This window comes from Mya arenaria, chromosome 9 (genome assembly GCF_026914265.1).
Source record: "Mya arenaria isolate MELC-2E11 chromosome 9, ASM2691426v1".
Taxonomy (NCBI): Eukaryota; Metazoa; Mollusca; class Bivalvia; order Myida; family Myidae; genus Mya; species Mya arenaria.
In genome coordinates, this window is record NC_069130.1 from 3,589,017 (window position 1) to 3,599,570 (window position 10,554).

The following is a 10,554-nucleotide window of genomic DNA, read 5'->3' on the forward strand; positions in this document are numbered from 1 at the left end:
CATGACTCATAGGACAGGATACATATGACATGACTCATAGGACAGGATACATATGACATGACTCATGGGACAGGATACATATGACATGACTCATGGGACAGGGTACATATGACATGACTCATGGGACAGGGTACATAGGACATGACACATAGGACAGGGTACATATGACATGACTCATGGGACAGGATACATAGGACATGACTCATGGGACAGGATACATAGGACATGACTCATGGGACAGGGTACATATGACAAAACACAAAGGACAGGATACATATGACATGACTCATGGGACAGGGTACATATGAAATGACTCATAGGACAGGGTACATATGACATGACTCATAGGACAGGATACATATGACATGACTCATAGGACAGGGTACATATGACATGACTCATAGGACAGGATACATAGGACATGACTCATGAGACAGGGTACATATGACATGACTTATAGGACAGGATACATAGGACATGACTCATGGGACAGGGTACATATGACATGACTCATAGGACAGGATACATAGGACATGACTCATGGGACAGGGTACATATGACATGACTCATGGGACAGGGTACATATGACATGACTCATAGGACAGGATACATAGGACATGACTCATGGGACAGGGTACATATGACATGACTCATAGGACAGGATACATATGACATGACTCATGGGACAGGATACATAGGACATGACTCATGGGACAGGGTACATAAGACATGACTCATAGGACAGGATACATATGACATGACTCATAGGACAGGGTACATATGACATGACTCATAGGACAGGATACATAGGACATGACTCATGGGACAGGGTACATATGACATGACTCATGGGACAGGGTACATATGACATGACTCATGGGACAGGGTACATATGACATGACTCATGGGACAGGATACATAGGACATGACTCATGGGACAAGGTACATATGACATGACTCATAAGACAGGGTACATATGACATGACTCATGGGACAGGATACATAGGACATGACTCATGGGACAGGGTACATATGACATGACTCATGGGACAGGGTACATATGACATGACTCATAGGACAGGATACATAGGACATGACTCATGGGACAGGGTACATATGACATGACTCATGGGACAGGGTACATATGATACGACTCATAGGACAGGATACAAATGACATGACTCATGGGACAGGATACACAGGACATGACTCATGGGACAGGGTACATATGACATGACTCATGGTACAGGGTACATAGGACATGACTCATAGGACAGGATACATAGGACATGACTCATGGGACAGGGTACATATGACATGACTCATAGGACAGGGTACATAGGACATGACTCATAGGACAGGATACATATGACATTACTCATGGGACAGGGTACATATGACATGACTCATGGGACAGGGTACATAGGACATGACTCATAGGACAGGATACATAAGACATGACTCATGGGACAGGATACATATGACATGACTCATGGGACAGGGTACATATGACATGACTCATGGGACAGGATACATAGGACATGACTCATAGGACAGGATACATATGACATGACTCATAGGACAGGATACATAAGACATGACTCATGGGACCGGATACATATGACATGACTCATAGGACAGGATACATAAGACATGACTCATGGGACAGGATACATATGACATGACTCATAGGACAGGATACATAGGACATGACTCATAGGACAGGATACATATGACATGACTCATAGGACAGGGTACATAGGACATGACTCATGGGACAGGGTACATATGACATGACTCATAGGACAGGATACATAGGACATGACTCATAGGACAGGATACATAAGACATAACTCGTGGGACAGGATACATATGACATGACTCATTGGACAGGATACATATGACATGACTCATGGGACAGGATACATATGACATGACTCATGGGACAGGATACATATGACATGACTCATAGGACAGGATACATATGACATGACTCATAGGACAGGGTACATAGGACATGACTCATGGGACAGGGTACATATGACATGACTCATAGGACAGGATACATAGGACATGACTCATACGACAGGATACATATGACATGACTCATGGGACAGGGTACATATGACATGACTCATGGGACAGGATACATAGGACATGACTCATGGGACAGGGTACATATGACATGACTCATGGGACAGGGTACATATGACATGACTCATAGGACAGGATACATATGACATGACTCATAGGACAGGATACATATGACATGACTCATGGGACAGGATACATATGACATGACTCATGGGACAGGGTACATATGACATGACTCATGGGACAGGATACATAGGACATGACTCATAGGACAGGATACATATGACATGACTCATGGGACAGGGTACATATGACATGACTCATAGGACAGGATACATAGGACATGACTCATGGGACAGGGTACATATGACATGACTCATGGGACAGGGTACATATGACATGACTCATAGGACAGGATACATATGACATGACTCATGGGACAGGATACATAGGACATGACTTATGGGACAGGGTACATATGACATGACTCATGGGACAGGGTACATATGACATGACTAATAGGACAGGATACATAGGACATGACTCATGGGACGGGATACATATGACATGACTCATAGGACAGGGTACATATGACATGACTCATGGGACGGGATACATATGACATGACTCATAGGACAGGATACATAGGACATGACTCATGGGACAGGGTACATATGACATGACTCATGGGACAGGGTAAATATGACATGACTCATAGGACAGGATACATAGGACATGACTCATGGGACAGGGTACATATGACATGACTCATGGGACAGGATACATATGACATGACTCATAGGACAGGATACATATGACATGACTCATAGGACAGGATACATATGACATGACTCATAGGACAGGATACATATGACATGACTCATAGGACAGGATACATAGGACATGACTCATAGGACAGGATACATAGGACATGACTCATGGGACAGGGTACATATGACATGACTCATAGGGCAGGGTACATATGACATGCCTCATAGGACAGGATACATAGGACATGACTCATGGGACAGGGTACATATGACATGACTCATGGGACAGGATACATATGACATGACGCATAGGACAGGATACATATGACATGACTTATAGGACAGGGTACATATGACATGACGCATTGGACAGGATACATAGGACATGACTCATGGGACAGGGTACATATGACATGACGCATTGTACAGGATACATAGGACATGACTCATAGGACAGGACACATAGGACATGACGCATTGGACAGGACACATAGGACATGACTGATAGGACAGGACACATAGGACATGACGCATTGGACAGGATACATATGACATGACTCATAGGACAGGATACATATGACATGACTCATAGGACAGGGTACATATGACATGACTCATAGGACAGGATACATATGACATGACTCATACGACAGTGTACATATGACAGGACTCATACGACAGTGTACATATGACATGACTCATAAGGCAGAGTACATACGACATGGCTTATAGGAAAGCGTACATATGACATGACTCAAATGACAGAATACATATGACATGACGCATAGGACTGGATACATATGACATGAATCATAGCACAGTGTACATATGTCATAACTCATAGGACAGTGTACATATGACATGACTCATAGGACAGAATACATATGACATGGCTCATGGGACAGGGTACATATGACATGACTCATAGGACAGGATACATAGGATATAACTTATTGGACAGTATTCATTTGGCATGACTCATAGGACAGGATACATTTTAAGTTACTAATTAGGCAGGATACATAAGACATTCGTCATAGGTCAGGATGCACATTAAACAACTCATAGGATATGACACATATGACATAAGACATCGGACAGGAAACTTATGACAATTTTCATATGCTATTACACAGAGGGTTCCTCGTCACTAACATCTTTACCTGGATAGCCATTGCCTCACTCGTATGTTGCCTTGTATCCAGGCACACAATAAACTTTGAATTAACGATTAATTCACCAATTATTAATTAGCTACAATTGTATTTATGAACAACTGCAAACAATCCGACTGTGCGATTTCACAATTCTTTACAATCTATATCAATGGTTGAATTTACACACACGTAGTTCATAAAGAGAACGTAAACATTGCAGATAAAAAAGTACAATATATCCGATAAACATTTAGTTAATCGCATACCCGGCGTTATTAGGCAATACCAATTTAATGGTGTTGTTTTTATTTTTGGCAGATCAAAATAAGAACTAGGTGGCGAAATAAAGTAACGATGTTTTCTTTTTCCGTAATATTTAGAATAATATTCCTGTACGTTAGTACCATTATTCAGGGTATAACCAAGGGAATATTAATGCCAATCATGTACTTCTTTAAGTCTTCCAAATGTCAAATTAAAACTTGCTTTAGTGTTGCTATATACAGGATTTGTCTTTAAAAGATTTTGGCAGTTTTCGACTTTTCTTTTAACAATAAACGCGGTCATTTATATATTGATTTATTTTTATACATTTTCAGAAAATTAGTTACGATAAATCCGGAGAACGAAACATCGATTTGGTGTGGCCAAATAAAAAAATGTTTACGTAAACATAAGCAGTCTGGATAAAATCAAGGCTGTTTTTACAAGCAGTGCTCAGATTAGATGTGGTAACGACACTTTCTTCGTGAGTTCGTAAGGACGACAAAATTACAAAACTTGGACTAAAAATGTTCTCTCCATTTCGTAAGTAATGCAACATGATTATTATACAGTATTTAGTTTTCAAATACTTTTTTATTTTCTAGATAAAAGTCGAAAGAGTAAGCGTTATACATTCCTTATCTGCATATTAATACGACTCGTATTTGTTTTGATTATCAGCAATTGAAGACGCGCCGAGCGCAATTAGATCATCATCAGCGAAACGCACCAAGCTGCTGGTCCATATCTCGGCATGGGCCACAAGGATACTTGCCCTTTTAAGCATCATCTTCGCTGTCGTTTCCTTTACGATGTTACATGATGTCTGGCTTGGATCTGTTATGTGTGTCACAGCAGCATTCGTAAGATATTGAATTCAAATATTATTACTGGCTTAAAGTCAGCGAAGCTGACTCTAGTCCGTTTACGATTCGCATGAATGGACTACTTCCTTACATTGCCGGAGTGATAGCTATATTTTTTGGAAACTACTCAACCATAGAATGGGAACCAGTAAAGCTTATATAATGAATGTGCAGACTGGAAAGCAAATTGTACATGTTCGACACTTATTATGTACATTCGATAACAAAGAAAAAAAAGTGAATGTAAAGTTTTAAATGCTTATATTTACATTGTCTCAGAAGTTCGGGAAGAACAGATATCGGAGACTTCGTAGCGCTTCAATCATGTACCACTACTATATCGCACCATTCTTGGTGACTATTCCAGCCGATATTTACTAAGTCTCCTGGTACGATAGTATATGGGTTACTGGTCCGAAGTGTCCGTAATTCGGGGAAAACCCGTAGTCGCTATTAGATTCTCGGTTGTAGCGCGAAGATTGATAAAACAAAAAGTTGCTGGTGAATAGTGTTCAAATATGAATTGTTTAATTAAAAATAAAATTCAAGCACCTCAAATAAACTCACCGTTTAAGAATAACTCAGACTGCTCCTCTTCCAAATTCGGAAATTATTATGTACTAAATGATGAGTTACATCCCTTGAATATTCAAATAGTTCATTAAGCATGTGTAATCAATAATTTCTTTAATTTTTAGAGTTAGGGATTTATTTGCTTCATTAATATTAATATTTAATTGAATAAATGTCAAGTCATGATTTAGCTTCATATTTCAATGGATTTTTGTCCAGGCAATTCAATTCAATTCTACTAAGAAATACATATACTCTTGAAACTTATGTTTTTTGCGCAATCATTATTGCTATGTGATCAGATTTATTTCGTTGTTTTGTTTCTTTCTTTTTTTTACTGCATTTGTCTACTTTATCTAATGTATAGAAGCTCTATTTAAGCTTAACTGCGTAGGACCACTCAGTTTTTGATCATGCATTTTACAGTCGTTAGAATATATTCTCACTACCTAGTGCATCTTAATATGTTGTGTATCTCTATTTCCCTTATGGTATTATCATTCTACATCAATTTTTACAATAAGACATCACTTTCACTCTTTTTGGAGCATTATCTTGAGCCTCATATATATTTCACGTCTGAAATAAACTGTCAATTGGATCAGAACTGCGTGTTATTTAGGTTGAAGTGAAATGCTTCCAAGTAGCATTAATATAAACGTTTCACATCCTCTCCTGGTACGTTTCACTTCGTAATTTAGTTAACTTTAACTATAATGTTTCCGGCAATAATACTTCAAGCCTTCGTTCATATTATAGTGATAGATTCAGTCGTTTTTTGGCAGAATTTAAAACATTTTATTTGCTGTGTTTCTAAACAATTGTTGTTCAAACAATAGTAAATCGTCAATAAGTCTAATTTAAGACTACATTAATTCCATTTCAAATAGCGTTGGTACTTGCTAAATGCTAACGCTTTTCGGCAGAATCACGTATTTCCTGTCACATTTTAAAATAGTTATTAACAAAAAGCACTCTTACGGTCAATGTTTTGTCATGTACAGACACATTTGTTGCCTATCAAATGAAAATACTTTTGTCGAGAACTTATCCTACAGAGCGTTATCAAATCTCTTCAGATAAATTGTTCTTTCATAATAAATATTACGTCTGAAAATGCTTCGTTTTAATAAAAGCGTTTGCAACTGAATGACACTAAACTTGACTTTTCAAACATATAAATATTATTATATGCACAATTAGCTTTTAGTAGAACGATAACATTTGTAATATGAATGATGTTATTTGCACACTAAGCTATTTCTAAAACATAACATTTGTTATATGAATGCTGTTATATGCACACTAAGCTATAACTAAAAGATAACATTTGTTATATGAATGATGTTATATGCACACTAAGCTATTACTAAAACATATCATTTGTTATATGAATGATGTTATATGCACACTAAGCTATAACTAAAAGATAACATTTGTTATATGAATGATGTTATATGCACACTAAGCTATTACTAAAACATATCATTTGTTATATGAATGATGTTATATGCACACTAAGCTATTACTAAAACATATCATTTGTTATATGAATGCTGTTATATGCACACTAAGCTATAACTAAAAGATAACATTTGTTATATGAATGTTGTTATATGCACACTAAGCTATTACTAAAACATAACATTTGTTATATGAATGCTGTTATATGCACACTAAGCTATAACTAAAACATAACATTTGTTATATGAATGATGTTATATGCACACTAAGCTATTACTAAAACATAACATTTGTTATATGAATGATGTTATATGCACACTAAGCTATAACTAAAACATAACATTTGTTATATGAATGATGTTATATGCACACTAAGCTATAACTAAAACATAACATTTGTTATATGAATGCTGTTATATGCACACTAAGCTATTACTAAAACATAACATTTGTTATATGAATGATGTTATTTGCACACTAAGCTATTACTAAAACATAACATTTGTTATATGAATGCTGTTATTTGCACACTAAGCTATTACTAAAACATAACATTTGTTATATGAATGATGTTATATGCACACTAAGCTATTACTAAAACATATCATTTGTTATATGAATGATGTTATATGCACACTAAGCTATTACTAAAACATATCATTTGTTATATGAATGCTGTTATTTGCACACTAAGCTATTACTAAAACATAACATTTGTTATATGAATGCTGTTATATGCACACTAAGCTATTACTAAAACATATCATTTGTTATATGAATGATGTTATATGCACACTAAGCTATTACTAAAACATAACATTTGTTATATGAATGATGTTATAAGCACAATTAGCTATTACTAAAACATAACATTTGTTATATGAATGATGTTATAAGCACACTAAGCTATTACTAAAACATAACATTTGTTATATGAATGATGTTATAAGCACACTAAGCTATTACTAAAACATAACATTTGTTATATGAATGATGTTATATGCACACTAAGCTATAACTAAAACATAACATTTGTAATATGAATGATGTTATATGCACACTAAGCTATTACTAAAACATAACATTTGTAATATGAATGATGTTATATGCACACTAAGCTATAACTAAAACATAACATTTGTAATATGAATGATGTTATATGCACACTAAGCTATAACTAAAACATAACATTTGTTATATGAATGATGTTATATGCACACTAAGCTATTACTAAAACATAACATTTGTAATATGAATGATGTTATATGCACACTAAGCAATTACTAAAACATAACATTTGTAATATGAATGATGTTATATGCACACTAAGCTATTACTAAAACATAACATTTGTTATATGAATGATGTTATATGCACACTAAGCTATTACTAAAACATATCATTTGTAATATGAATGATGTTATATGCACACTAAGCTATTACTAAAACATAACATTTGTTATATGAATGATGTTATATGCACACTAAGCTATTACTAAAACATAACATTTGTTATATAAATGATGTTATATGCACACTAAGCTATTACTAAAACATAACATTTGTAATATGAATGATGTTATATGCACACTAAGCTATTACTAAAACATAACATTTGTTATATGAATGATGTTATATGCACACTAAGCTATTACTAAAAGATAACATTTGTTATATGAATGATGTTATATGCACACTAAGCTATTACTAAAACATAACATTTGCTACATGAATGATGTTATATGCACTCTAAGCTATTAGTAAATCGATAGCATTTATAAAATGATCCGATCTAAAGAAATTCTTACATCCATAACGTTTATTGGTTTTTTCTCTTTTCAGAGCATTTTGAGTCCATTAAACTTTAACGCTTGCTGTTATTCGGATTGTTCGGGAAATACAACATTTGTAAAGGCAAGTGTCCCTGATATCCTTAAAATACATAAAAGAAAAATAATTAAAACGTTTAAAACAAGTACAAGATGTTTGTTTACGTTTATTTCCGTTGAACTGTTATGACATTGTATAACAGACAGTCTGCATGTTGTTGTATCTTCTTTCATACTACATTAGAGAAATTGGAGTAGGTTTCATTTGTCCCAGTATGTATGCATAATGTATGTGGAGTAAATCAACCAAAATAGTAGGAATCAGTGTCCCATCTCCCTAGCATGATCTTTCCGTAACATGACCATCCAATAGGCACATGAACTAGCTAGTTATCCCCATTAGTGTAATTTGCTTTAAAGGGAAAAAACTCAAGCCCTTTAAGACCAAGGAGTGCCAAAGGACAACGAACGTTTTAACCCGAAATCGGCCTCCGCCAGATTTATAAAAAAAAATACACCACGTAATAATGAACATGTGTAGCTCGTATTTCCGAAGTTATATTGACATTTAAAAAAACACTTGAAATGGCGACTTGTTGAGTGACGTACATGTATTTCAAGATTCTACTGCTTACCGCTCTATCGACGCTTCGGTGCGCTCTGCGTTGCACGTTATAAAACAAATACTGATTCTCATTTGTGTTTGTTTGTATCTTTATTATTATAAAGTATTCAATGTCATATGGATTTTGGATATATTTCAATTCAATGTTAACCAGATATAAACACGCTTACCACAACATTATCATAATAGTATAAATACCATGTTTATTTTTTATATCAGTTTTGTAAAACAATTAAGTAAGTATTATAAATTAATATTAATTAATTAAAACAAATATATATGACTTCATTCATTCTAAAAAAACAGATGTTTTTTGAACAGTGTATATATTTTCTTAATTTCGGAATTTAATACCCAAGCCCATCAATTGCACAGCATAGCATAACATGGTTACACTTTAGCCCATCCAATTGCATGCAATTTAACACTCACTGCAGGGGCTCTACCCAAGCGTAACAGGTGCTCCGATTGATCACGAGAGTGATTCTCTTTAGCCATTGGGGCCCATTGAATCTCGTTATGTTTACAATATGAATTTATTTGATAGCAAATACACATGTACATTACAGGAGGGTTATATTCGAACATATTAATATTGAATATAAACGCCACAATGCGGTTACACAATTAGGCTTTTTCAGTACAAATATAAAAACAGAGTGAGGCTTTAATCGTATCTTACCGTGCTTAAAGTGTTGTTACAATTTAGCACCTTCAGTGCCTAATACACCACAAAGGAGATCTATCTAAGCACATTAAGAGCCAAATCAACGTTCTTTTTTGGTCCATTCAGAGCAAACCAATGCCTTACTATGCCCTTCCCATTCCTGGGTGTCTAATTAATTAGGGTGTGATTTAAAAAATACACCAAGCGCCATATCAAATATATCCATCAATGACAACCAAAGGCAT

General features: G+C 35.3%; 1 long non-coding RNA gene across 1 annotated transcript; it reads left to right on the forward strand.

Annotated features, from left to right (window-relative positions):
• The first annotated feature begins 4,737 nt into the window (after window positions 1–4,737).
• LOC128246847 (uncharacterized) lies at window positions 4,738–9,102 on the forward strand. The gene is made up of 3 exons (XR_008263380.1): window positions 4,738–4,828; window positions 4,967–5,148; window positions 9,031–9,102. It is a non-coding gene; the product is annotated as an uncharacterized LOC128246847 (long non-coding RNA).
• Window positions 9,103–10,554: the final 1,452 nt, after the last annotated feature.